Source organism: Cervus canadensis, chromosome 11, assembly GCF_019320065.1.
Source record: "Cervus canadensis isolate Bull #8, Minnesota chromosome 11, ASM1932006v1, whole genome shotgun sequence".
Taxonomy (NCBI): domain Eukaryota; kingdom Metazoa; phylum Chordata; class Mammalia; order Artiodactyla; family Cervidae; genus Cervus; species Cervus canadensis.
This window is the reverse complement of record NC_057396.1, coordinates 431,936-445,395: the sequence shown is the minus strand read 5'-3', so window position 1 is coordinate 445,395 and position 13,460 is coordinate 431,936. Positions and strand designations below refer to the sequence as shown.

The following is a 13,460-nucleotide window of genomic DNA, read 5'->3' as shown; positions in this document are numbered from 1 at the left end:
AAAAAGTGGGCAAAAGACCTAAACAGACATTTCTCCAAAAATACATGGATGACTAATCACTCATTATTAGAGAAATGTAACTCAAAACTATAATGAGCTATCACCTCACACCAGTCAAAATGGCCATCATCAAAAAGTCCACAAACAAGTGCTGGAGCGGGTGTGGAGAAAAGGGAACCCTTGTGCACTGCTACTGGGAATATAAATTGACAGAGCCAGTATGGAGGAAGACAGTATGGAGATTCCTTAGAAAATCAGGAATAAAACTACCATATAACCCAGCAATATCACTTTTAGGCATATACCCTAAGGAATCCAAAACTGAAAAAGACACATATACCCCAATGTTCACTGTAGCACTATTTATGATAGCTAGGACACAGAAGCAACCTAGATGTCCATCAACAGATGAATGGATCAAGAAGCTGTGGTACCTATATACAAAAGAATACTACTCAGCCATAAAAAGGAACACATCTGAGTCAGTTTTAATGAGGTAGATGAACCTAGAGCCTATTACACAGACTGAAGTAAGTAAGAAAAACAAATATCATATATTAATGCATATATATGAAATCTAGAAAGATGGTACTTATGAACCTACTTGCAGAGCAGCAATGGAGAACACACAGAGAAGAGATTTATGGACAAGGGCAGGAGAAAAGAAGGAGACGGCAAGATGAATGGAGAGAGCAGCATGGAGGCACATACACTAACATATGTAAAACAGACAGCCAAAGGGAATTTACTGCATGACTCAGGGAACTCACACTGGGACTCTGTAGTAACCTAGAGGGGTGGGAAAGGTTGGGAGGTGCGAGGAAGGTTCAAGAGGGAAGAGACATATGTACACCTATGGTTAATTCATGTTGATATGACAGAAATCAAACCAATAATGTAAAGCAATCAATCAATTTAAAATAAATGTAATTATAAAAAAAATTCTCCAGAATGTAGGTAGAACAGGAACATACCTCAACATAATAAAGGTCATGTACAAGCAACCAACAGAAAAACATTATTCTCAATGGTGAAAAACTGAAAATGTTTTAAGATCAGCAACATGATTAAGGGTGCTCATTCTTAACACTATTATTCAATATAGTTTTAGAAGTCCTAGCCATAGTAGTCAAAGAAGAACGAGAAACAAAAGGAGTATAGATTGGAAAAGAAAAAGTAAAATTCTCACTGTTCGTAGATTACATAATACTATATACAGAACACTAAAGATGCCACCAGAAAATTACTAGAGCTAATCAATGAATACAGTAAAGTCAGAGAATATAAAATTAATATACAGAAATCCCTTACATTTCTATACACTAAAAATGAAAAATCAGAAACAGAAATTAAGGAAACAATTCCATTCACCATTGCAACAAAAAGAATAAAATAGCTAGGAATAAACCAGCCTAAAGAGACAAAATACCTGTATGCAGAAAACTATAAGATACAAATAAAAGAAATCAAAGACAACACAGATGGAGTGATATACCATGTTCTTGAATTGGGAAAAGCAATATCGTGAAAATGACTATACTACCCAAAGCAATCTCCAAACTCAATGTTATCCCTATCAAACTACCAATTAAATTTCTCACAATACTGGAACAAAAAAATTCATGATTTGCAAAAACAAAAGACCCCTAAATAGCCAAAGCAATCTTAAGAAAACCAGAGCTGGAGAAATAAATCTGGCTGACTTCAGACTATACTACAAAGTTATAGTCATCAAGAGTATGGTACCAGCACAAAAACAGAAATACAAACCAATGGGACAAGCAAGCAAGCCCAGAGGTAAACCCACATACCTATGGGCACCTTATTTTTGACAAAGGAGATTATACAATGGAGAAAAGACAGCCTCTTCAATAAGCAGTGCTGGGAAAACTGGACAGCCACATGTAAAACAATGAAAAGAATACTTTCCACCACCATACACAAAAATAAACTTGAAATGGGTTAAAGACTCAAATGTTAGGCTAGCAACTATAAAACTCTTAGAGGAAAACACAGGTAGAACAGTTTTGACATAAGATCCTCCTTGACCCACCTCTTAAAGTAAGAGAAATAAAAACAAAAATAAACAAATAGGACCTGCATGAACGCTTGGTGGTGTCAGTGTGGCTGACTCTTTGTGACCCGATGGGCTGTAGCCCACTAGAATCCTCTGTCCATGGGATTCTCCAGGCAAGAATGCTGGAGTGGGTTGCCATTTCTTCCTCAAATTGATCTTCCTGACCCAGAGATCGAACTCATGACTCTTGCCATCTCCTGCAGATTCTTTTTTTTTTAATATATAAATTTATTCATTTTAATTGGAGGCTAATTACTTTACAATATTGTAGTGGTTTTGCCAAACACTGACATGAATCAGCCACGGGTGTACATGTGTTCCCCATCCTGAACCCCCCTCCCACCTCCCTCCCCATCCTATCCCTCTGGGTCATCCCAACACTGAGTCACCAGAGAAGCTCCAAATGGGACCTAATTAAACTGTAAAGCTTTTGCAAGGCAAGGAAACAATATACAAGATTAAAAAACAACCCTCGGAATGGGAGAAAATATTTGCAAATGAAGCAACTGACAAAGGATTATTCTCCAAACTGTATAAGCAGCTCATACACCTCAATATCAGAAAAACAAATAGCCCAATCAAAAATAAGCAGAAGCCCTAAACAGACATTTCTCCAAAGAAGACATATACATGGCCAATAAGCACATGAAAAGATGCACATCACTCATTATCAGAGAAATGCAAATCAAAACTACAATGAGGTATCACCTCACACAGGTCACAATGGCCATCATCAAAAAACCTACAAACAATAAATGCTGGAGTGGATGCTGAGAAAGGGAACCTTCCTGCACTGCTGGGATGTAAAGTGGTATAGCCACTATGGAGAACAGTATGGAAATTTCTTAAAAAACTAGCAATACAAATACCATATGACCCAGCAATCTCAATACCAAGCATATACCCTTAAAAAACCACAATTCAAAAAGACACATGCACCCTAATGTTCACTATAGCACTTGTTTACAATGGCCAAGACACGGAAATCAATCTAGATGTCCATCAACAAATGAATGGATAAATTGTAGTACATATATACTATGGAATGAGTGAGTGAGTGAGTGAAAGTTGCTCAGTCGGGTCCAACTCTTTGTGACCCCATGGACTATACAGTCCATGGAATTCTCCAGGTCAGAATACTGGAGTGGGCAGCCCTTCCCTTCTCCAGGGGATTTTCCCAACCCAGGGATTGAAGCCAGGTCTCCCGCATTGCAGGTGGAATCATTACCAGGTGAGCCACCAGGGAAGCCCAAACTCAGCCATAAAAAGGAAGGAATTTGAGTTAGTAGTAGTGAGGTGGATGAAGGCCTGTTACACAGGGTGATGTAAGTCACAGAAAAAAATTGTATATTAACACATACAGGTAACTAGCAGGAAACTGCTGTAAAACACAGGGAGCCCAGCCTGGTGCTCTGTGACAACCAGAGGGGTGGAACATGGGGGTGTAGGGGGTGTGAAGGAGGCTCAAGAGGGAGGGGATATATATCTAATTATGATGCATCAAGCTGATGTATGGCAGAGACCACCACAACACTGTAAAGCAATTATCCTCCAATTATAAAACATCATTCTTATTTCTATTGATACAAAGATAGTCACTAAAAGCAAACTTTACTATAAATTTTCAAGTATTTTCAAATATATCAGGATCATACACAGCTAGTCACTTTTATAAAAGATGAAGCCCACCATCCATTTACTCTACACAGGATAAATCCAAGAAGCTGAAAATTTCTATTCTTAAATTTGGTTTGAGTAAGTCTCTACTGATACAAGGCTCCCCTGGTAGCTCAGGGGGTAAAAGAAAGTGAAAGTTGCTCAGTAGTGTCTAACTCTTTGCAACCTCATGGACTATACAGTCCATGGAATTCTCCAGGCCAGCATACTGGAGTGGGTTGCCATGCCCTCCTCCAGGGGATCTTCCCAAGCCAGGTCTCCCACATTGCAGGCAGATTCTTTAACCAACTGAGCCACCAGGGAAGCCTGAATCCACCTGCAATGCGGGAGACCTGGGTTCAGTCCCTGGGTTGGGAAGATCCCCTGGAGAAGGGAACAGTTACCCCTCGAGTATCCTGGCCTGGAGAATTCCATGGACAGAGAATGGTGGGCTACAGTCCATGGATCACAAAGAGTCGGACACGACTGAGTGACTTTTACTTTCACTACTAATACTAGTGTATTTTGCAAATGGCAAACAACCTGGGATTGAGAGGTGAAGGAATAAGGTCCCAGATGATCCATCACTGACTAGTGACCCCTACTGATGCTCTTTAAGGCTCTGGCTCCCTTAACTGCAAAGTGGACACACTAAATTACACTGTACTGCAGTGATGCTTAAATGACATTAATATTAATGTTGTCAAGTGGTATATAAATATTAATGGTCAAAATCAATAATAATGTATACTTAGCAATAAACATTATTAAATGTTAAACAATTCTTAAATCTGGGTAAAAGATTCGTAGGCAATTCTTTCTTTCCAAAATATTCTATAAATTCAGTATCATATTTCACTAACTTTAAGACACAACTTTTCATACTTACATCTGAAATTGAAAGAAATTATCTAATAACCACTTTAAACAGCAGTCATAACATATTTGTTATTACATGTGTTATGTGCAACAAAATGTGAAAGATGTGTATCAGCCTTGGAAGAAAACTCTGAAGATAAAAAATGGACATTGACTTTGTTTAAAAAATGACACATCACTAATGCTCCTGATAACAGAGAACAATATTATATAGAAAAACATGGACATTGCAACTTTAAGTTGAAGGTGAACAGAAGCGTTAGACTCTGAATGTGAGTATCTCAGCAAATTAATTTTGCTTACTTTTTAAAACGTGTGTACAAGGTTGATGTGATTATTTTTAAAACGGCTTGCCAAAAGAGTGAAAACTTCCAAGTCACGAAAAGCTGTGTCACAGTTAAATGGCATTTTTCTCTTCACCTTCCTGCTGAAAACACTGAATCAATTTTCAAAATTTCACTTGTTTTTTTCCTTTTAATTTCTTCCATTAAAATTTGATGTAAAAAAATTTAGTCACTAAAAGTACAGGCATCAAGCCTAATAACCAAGCCTTTGATACTAAGTAACAATGAAGGAACATATGCAAATTGACAGAAGGGGAATATTAAACTAAAGCTGTGCTATGACTGAAGCAGGCTCTGATTTAAGTCTCCCACTGATAGAAGTTTGGTCACTGATATTCCTAGCTATTCTATTTCAATATTTATTACAGAGTGCTAACTATACGCCAGGTACTGACTTATACACTAGAGATAGCACGGAGAAAAAAGGCAGACATGATCGCTACTTTCCTGATGTTTAGTATATAGAAAAGAAGACTGACAAATTATAAATTATAATAAATACTGTGAAGAAACAACTGGAAAATGAAAATAAAAATGAACAGTGGGTGGTATTCAATTGCAGATAACGCAATGGTAACAGTGAAAACTTACATAACTTTACCCTGTGCCAGACTCTGTAACTACATCTTTACATACTCTTTAATCTCCAAAACAACTACTATAAAATAGATACACTATTATCTCTATTTTATAGACCCAGGGAATATGAGGAATACCTGAAATTGAAATATATCTTATAGTCACTTTTGTCAGGTAGAAGTCATGACATATTTGTCATTACCTACATATGTGAATTAAAATGTGAAGAATGGTTTAACAGTGTCTCGAAACAAAATCTTGAAAATAATAATGGATAGCAAGTAAACAGGGAGACAGGCTATAAACCCAGAAAGTTTGGCTCCAGCGAACATGCTTTCAATCCACTACAATTTCAGGGAGAGCCTTCCTGAGCTGGTGTCATAAGTTAACACCTGAAAGATGAGAAGGTAAGGGGTGGTGAGAAAAATTATGTATTAAGCCCTAAAATGGGAAAGGTCTTCAGTTTTAGAATATGACAGAAGGCCAGCATTGCTGGAGGATAGTTAATGAGAGCATGAATGCTGGAGAGACAGGCCTACAGAAGGCTGGTGCTACCTCCTGCAGGATCTTGTAAGACACAAGGAACTGGAATTTTATTCTAAGTGCAGCTGGATTTCAGTTATGTTGCTCAATTGTGTCTGACTCATTGCACCCCATGGACTGCAGCATGCCAGGCCTCCCTGTCCATCACCAACTCCCGGAGTTTACTCAAATTCATCTCCCTTGACTCAGTAATGCCATCCAACCATCTCATCCTCTGTCATCCCCTTCTCCATCTGCCTTCAATCTTTCCCAGCATCAGGGTCTTTTCCAATGAGTCAGCTCTTCGCATCAGAAGGTCAAAGTACTGGAGTTTCAGCTTCAACATCAGTCCTTCCAAAGAACACTCACGACTGATCTCCTTTAGGATGGACTGGTTGGATCTCCTTGCAGTCCAGGGGACTCTCTGGAGTTTCCTCCAACACCACAGTTCAAAAGCATCAGTTCTTCGGCACTCAGCTTTCTTTATAGTCCAACTCTCACATCCATACATGACTACTGGAAAAACCATAGCCTTGACTAGACGGACCTTTGTTGGCAAAGGAATGTCTCTGCTTTTCAATACGCTGTCTAGGTTGGTCAAAGCTTTTCTTCCAAGGAGCAAGCGTCTTTTAATTTCATGGCTGCAGTCACCATCTGCAGTGATTTTTGGAGCCCCAAAAAATAAAGTTTGCCACTGTTTCCCCATCTATTTTCTATGAAGTGATGGGACCAGATGCCATGATCTTAGTTTTCTGAATGTTGAGCTTTAAGCCAACTTTTTCACTCTCCTCTTTCACTTTCATCAAGAGGCTCTTTAGTTCTTCTTCACTTTCTGCCATAAGGGTCATGTCATTTGTAAATCTGAGTTATTGATATTTCTCCTGGCAATCTGGATTCCAGCTTGTGCTTCATCCAGGCTAGAGTTTCTCATGATGTACTCTGCATACAAATAAGCAGAGTGACAATATACAGCCTCGACATACTCCTTTCCCTATTTGGAACCAGTCTGTTGTTCCATGTTCAGTTCTAACTGTTGCTTCCTGACCTGCATACAGATTTCTCAAGAGGCAGGTCAGGTGGTCTGGTATTCCCATGTCTTGAAGAATTTTTCAGAGTTTGTTGTGATCCACAGTCAAATGTTTTGCATAGTCAATAAAGCAGAAATAGATGTTTTTCTGGAACTCTCTTGCTTTTTCAATGATCCAGCGGATGTTGGCAATTTGATCTCTAGTTCCTCTGCCTTTTCTAAAGCCAGCTTGAACATCTGGAAGTTCACGGTTCACATATTTCTGAAGCCTGGATTGGAGAATTTTGAGAATTACTTTCCTAGCGTGTGAGATGAGTGTAATTGTGCAGTAGTATGAGCATTCTTTGGGATTGCAATGAAAACTGACCTTTTCCAGTCTTGGGGCCACTGCTGTTTTCCAAATTTGCTGGCATATTGAGTGCAGCACTTTCACAGCATCATCTTTCAGGATTTGATATAGCTCAACTGGAATTCCATCACATCCACTAGCTTTGTTCGTAGTGATGCTTCCTAAGACCCACTTGACTTCATATTCCAGGATGTCTGGCTCTATGTGAGTGATCACACCATTGTGATCATCTGGGTTGTGAAGATCTTTTTTGTACAGTTCCTCTGTGTATTCTTGTCACCTCTTCTTAATATCTTCTGCTTCTGTTAGGTCCATACCATTGCTGTCCTTTATTGAGCCCATCTTTGCATGAAATGTTCCCTTGGTATCTCTAATTTTCTTGAAGAGATCTCTAGTCTTTCCCATTCTATTGTTTTCCTCTATTTTCTTTGCAGTGATCGCTGAGGAAGGCTTTCTTATCTCTCCTTGCTGTTCTTTGGAACTCTGCATTCAAATGGGTATATTTTTCTTTTTCTCCTTTGCTTTTTTATTCTCTTCTTTTCACAGCTATTTGTAAGGCATCCTCAGACAGTCATTTTGCTTTTTTGCATTTCTTTTTCTTGGGGATGGTCTTGATCCCTGTCTCCTGTACAATGTCACAAACCTCCATCCATAGTTCATCAGGCACTCTGTCTATCAGATCTAGCCCCTTAAATCTATTTACCACTTCCACTGTATAATCATAAGGGATTTAATTGAGGTCATACCTGAATGGTCTAGTGGTTTTCCCTACTTTCTTCAATTTAAGTCTGAATTTGGCAATAAGGAGTTCACGATCTGAGCCACAGTCAGCTCCCAGTCTTGTTTTTGCTGACTCTATAGAGCTTCTCCATCTTTGGCTGCAAAGAATATAATCAATCTGATTTCAGTGTTGACCATCTGGTGATGTCCATGTGTAGAGTCTTCTCTTGTGTTGTTGGAAGAGGGTGTTTGCTATGACCAGTGCATTCTCTTGGCAAAAGTCTATTAGCCTTTGCCCTGCTTCATTCTGTACTCCAAGGCCAAATTTGCCTGTTTATTCAGGTGTTTCTTGACTTCCTACTGTATTTATGGAAGACTGAACTAGACAGGGACAGAATCCGATTTTTTTTTTTTTAATAATCCATCTGGCTGATGTGTAAAGAATGAATTGAAAGAAGTTAAGATAAATAGAGTCTAAGTCATTCATTTATTCAACAAATATTAAAAAATTTATGAAGTAACTATTATTGTAGCAAGCACTATTCCAGAGATTGGACACAGAGTCAAAAATACTAGAGACAAGGTCCTCCACTGTGGAGTACATTTCTGAGTGGTGAACACACATACAAACTCATACATCCACAATTTCTCCCACTCTATGAACATTTTCTATCAGTACACAAGTTTTACTATCTCCCATCTTTAAACAAACATCAAACAAAAATCTATCCTTTGACCTTGCACTCTCTGCTAGCTATCATCCTATTCTTTTATTCCCAGAAAAAATTCTTTAAAGAACTGTCTGCAGTAACTTTGCAACCAGTTATTATCTCAACGCACTACAATCAGGTTCTTCTCTTTCACTCTATTAACATTGCTCATGTCACTGAACCAAAAAGTTTTTTAATTTGTATGGAAAACAAAAGACCCTAAATAGCCAAAACAATCTTAAGAAAGAAGAATTGAGCTGGAGGAATCATGCTCCCTGACTTCAGCCTATACAAAGCTAGAATAATCAAAACAGTATTGTACTGGCAGAAAAAAACACACATACAGATCAGTGCAAAAGGTCAGAAAGCCCAGAAGTAAACCCACACACTTAAAGTTGATCAATTACAACACAACAGAGAAGATAGTCACTTCAATAAGAGCTGCTAAGAATAGTGGACAATTACAGGTAAAAGAATAAAATTAGAATATTCTTTAACACAAATACCTAAAAAAAAAAAAAAATTCAAAATGAATTAAAGACCTAAGTGCAAAACCCAATATTATAAAATTCCTAGAGGAAAACAAACTCTTTGACATAAATCCTAGCAACATTTTTTGTACCCCTCCCCTAGAATATTGGAAACAAAAGCAAAAATAAACAAATAGGACCTAATTAAACTTAACATCTGTTGCACAGAAAAAGAAATCAACAAAACAAAAAGACAACCTACAGAATGGGAGAAAATATTTGCAAACAGTGCAATCAACAAAGTCTTAATTTCCAAAATATACAGTTTATACAATATCAAAAATAACAACCTAATCATAAAATAGACAGAAGACCTAAACAGACATTTCTCCAAAGAAGACACACAGATGGCCAACAGGCACATAATAAGATGTTTAACGTCATTCATTATAAGAAAAATGCAAATCAAAACTACAATGAGGTACCACCTTACATGAGTCAGAATGGCCATCATCAAAAAAAATCTACAAATAAATGCTACAGAGCGTGTGGAGAAAAGAGAACTCTCCTACACTGTTGGTAGCAATATAAACTGGTACAGCCACTACGAAGAACAGTATGAAGGCTTCTTAAAAACAAAACGGAATTACCACAAGATCAAGCAATCCCACTCCTGAGCATATATTTAAGAAAAAAAGTCTAATTAGAAGATACATGCACCCTATGTTCACAGCAGCACTATTAACAATAGCCAAGACAAGGAAGCAACCTAAATGTCCATCAACATATGAAATGGATAAAGAAGATGTGATATATATATATATATATAATATATATATAAATGCAATATATCTCGGCCATTTAAAAGAATGACATAATACCATTTGTAGCAACATGGATGGACCTAGAGATTATCACACTAAGTGAAATAAATCAGACACAGAAAGATAAATATCATGATATCACTTATTATGTGGAATCTAAAAAATGATACAAATAAACTTACTTAAAAAACAGAAATAAGCTCACAGACATAGAAAAATAACTGATTTACCAAAAGGGAAATAGGGCAAGAGATAAACTGAGACCTGGGAATTAAAGGATACACACTACATATATAAAATAAACAAGGACCTACTGTATAGCACAGGGCACTATATTCAGTCTCATTTATATACGTACGTATACATATATATAAAACGTAATCATTTCGCTGTATACTCGAAATGCTGTAAGCTACCTATAAGTCAATAAAACAAATAAATAATACAAATAAAAATGAAAATAAACTGTTCATGTCAATGTCACCACACTTTCAACTTGCAGTCAAATGCTAACTTCTCTCCCCTCATTTATAACCTCTCAGAAGTGTTCACACTGTTAACTAGTTCCCCTTTCTTTTCTGTGCCACAACACTTTTCAGGTTTCCTTTCTCCTTCTTAGCTTAAATAAAAACGCCTATAGCACTGTGCTGAAGAGCATGGCCTTATAAACTTAGCTCTGAAGACTGGTTCAGGAGTGCTTGTCATGGAGGATGGACACAGGAAGAGAATGTTTCCCTTTCCTGAACAAGATAGAAAACTAATCAGTATTTCAGGTTAGAAATGACAGTGGTTTAGACTAGAGACTAGAAGTAGATTTTAGCTCTATGTTAGAAATAGAACCAATAGAACTTTGGGACAGATCGGATACAGGAATTAAAGGAATGGGGGAAATCAAGATTTTGCAATAGAATAAAAAACTAATGAACACTACCTAAAAAATCTTAGAGATGGATTTCATTTGATACTTTTCTACTAAAACTGATACTTGGTAGAGGTTATGTGATTTACCCAAAGTCACAAAGATAACTGGTGATAGAACTGAAAATAGGACACAAGTCTCTCATAATCCTAAGAAGCTACAGATTAGGATCTGGCAAGATGAATGCTCTCAGAAGCTTTAGTCCTTTTTTTTCATAACCAATGCAGTAAAAAATACTGCAATACATTTTTGGGTTTATTGCATATAATTAGGCAAGCTATTAACTGCACACTTTATATGTCTTTAAGAAAAAAGTAAAGAAAGTAAAGGTAGAATATAAATATCAGTATTAGCTTATGAAGCATAAAATCTATTAAAAGTTCATCAAAAACATTTGCTGAAGTAAACTATTTGTAAAGGACAAGATACACAGGAAATCTCCCTTGAGCAGTTTACATTCTAATTTGCAAGATAACACACATATAAATAATTCAGGCCAACAGAAGAGATGTCATAAGATAGTACTAGAATAATTGTCAAACGAATTGTATAGACTATGTGTGTGTGTGTGTGTATTTTTTTTTTTTTAAGTATGCTGTGGTAGTCTTTTAGATTTGAGCTAAGCCTTCAAGGGCAAGTAAGAATTTTAAAAGTAGATGGGGAAGGGGATTACATTAAACAAACCTATAAACAGTGTTGACTAAGGTAAGGCTCAGGGCTGGGGGTTAGAGAGTGGGAAGAGTGAGCTTTTTATACATGTTCCATGGAGACATTCTCTTTAGTATGACATTTGACCTGAATGACAAAGACAAACAAGGAATGTGATGATGGAAGTTGCGGAGAATATTCTAAGGGAACAAGTACAAATAACCACTACATTACTTGCCTACATTAGGCTCTATAGAATGAATACACAGAGCTTAGTCGAATAGTAAAAGGGTAGACCATAAATTCCTAAATCTGAGTTTAAGTAATCCCCTAAATTCTCTTTCTCATCTCAGTGTCTGCATCAGTAAAAAATTACTGCATAGAACATGTGAGATAATGAACATGAGTGGTTTAAAAACAGAAACATAAATATGCCAAAATTGTAAAAGTCAGTTCAAATAGACAAGAATGGAAAAGTTTTAATATGATGCTTAGCTACATAACGTTAAAAGTAGAGAAACTAGTTACAATCATTGCTGGTATGGGTATCAGCACTTCATAGTTTATATATCTTTACATTTTCTCTTTCTGTAGTTTTTCTGTATATGTTTCATCTTCTTTGCCAGACTGTAGCACCTGACACGTTTTTAGCATTAGCTAAAATGGTATGTGAAGCGAGTAATTAATTTTACAGCCCTTTGAGGATTTGTGTTTGTGTCCAAGATCTCATTTAGTTGCAAATGATTGGAGGGTGTTGATATCATGAAAAGTTAACAGAAACAAATATAAATGAAAACAGAATAGAACCCATCTTAAAGAAGACGGAAGTAAGCCGCAGGTAACTGTTCAGTACTACTACCGGCCTTTAGTTAATACTCTCTGGCAGCCAAAGGAAGAAGGGAATTGGCTGAATCACACAGCGTGGCATTTAATCTATCTCAAAGATGGGCATTTATATTCATCTATAGATCTCAACTGTTCCCTGGCCCCAAACCCGCAAGATCTTTTGGTCATAAACAACTGAGCAAAGGCGCAGAGCAACTATGAAGGAGGGGCTCCTGAAACTATTTAACTTGGTTCCGTTGCTTTCAGAGCCAGGACCCGTAATAACAACGGAAACACCGGCGCCTCAACAACAGAATCCTCACTTTTCTCCCCAGGGCTCCGGCCCGGGCTTGGCAACCGCAAAAACAGCCCCTGGCTCCCTGGACGGCCTCGGCACGGCTCCGCGGCTCGCCCCCAGCCTCGGCTTCAGGCGGGGGCCGCGCCGCTCCGGGAGTGAGGCAGGGCTCCGGGCCGGGGCGGACACAGGCCCGGAAGGGCATCGGGGCGCTCAGGCCTCCGGGGTCGGGTGTTGGGGGAGGCAACCCGGGGCCCGGGAAACAACTCCTGAGGCGCCGCGCGACGCTCTCTGTCACGGAAGCCCCCCGCCACGACGCACGAGGAGCGGCACGGGCGGCCGAGGCCAGTGAGCCCTCCGCTCTGCGGACGACGGGGCCGGACCTGGCCCGGGAACGAGGCAGGCCCCCCACGCTCCCCCGGCGCCCCGCGGTCACCCACCTGCACCGCGGTCTCCGAAGTCTCCAGCCCGGCCTCTTCGCTCCCGAGGCCTGGCTGCGATTGGCTCCCGCCGCCGTCGCGCTGCCTCTTCAAGTCTGAGCGCCGGCCGGTAAGCGCCGCGCCTCCGTCCCGCCCCTCGCGCCCCCGAGGCCCCGCCCCGCGCGCGGTCACGCGCT

At 38.9% G+C, this 13,460-nt stretch overlaps 1 protein-coding gene across 1 annotated transcript in view; it reads right to left on the bottom strand.

Moving 5' to 3' along the window:
• KBTBD3 (kelch repeat and BTB domain containing 3) overlaps positions 1-13,414 on the bottom strand; it is a 56,582-nt gene extending 43,168 nt beyond the window's left edge. The window contains exon 1 of the mRNA XM_043482127.1: positions 13,285-13,414. The gene's annotated coding sequence lies outside the window, so the exon portion shown is untranslated. The remainder of the gene's footprint in view (positions 1-13,284) is intronic.
• Between the last annotated feature and the right edge of the window lie 46 nt (positions 13,415-13,460).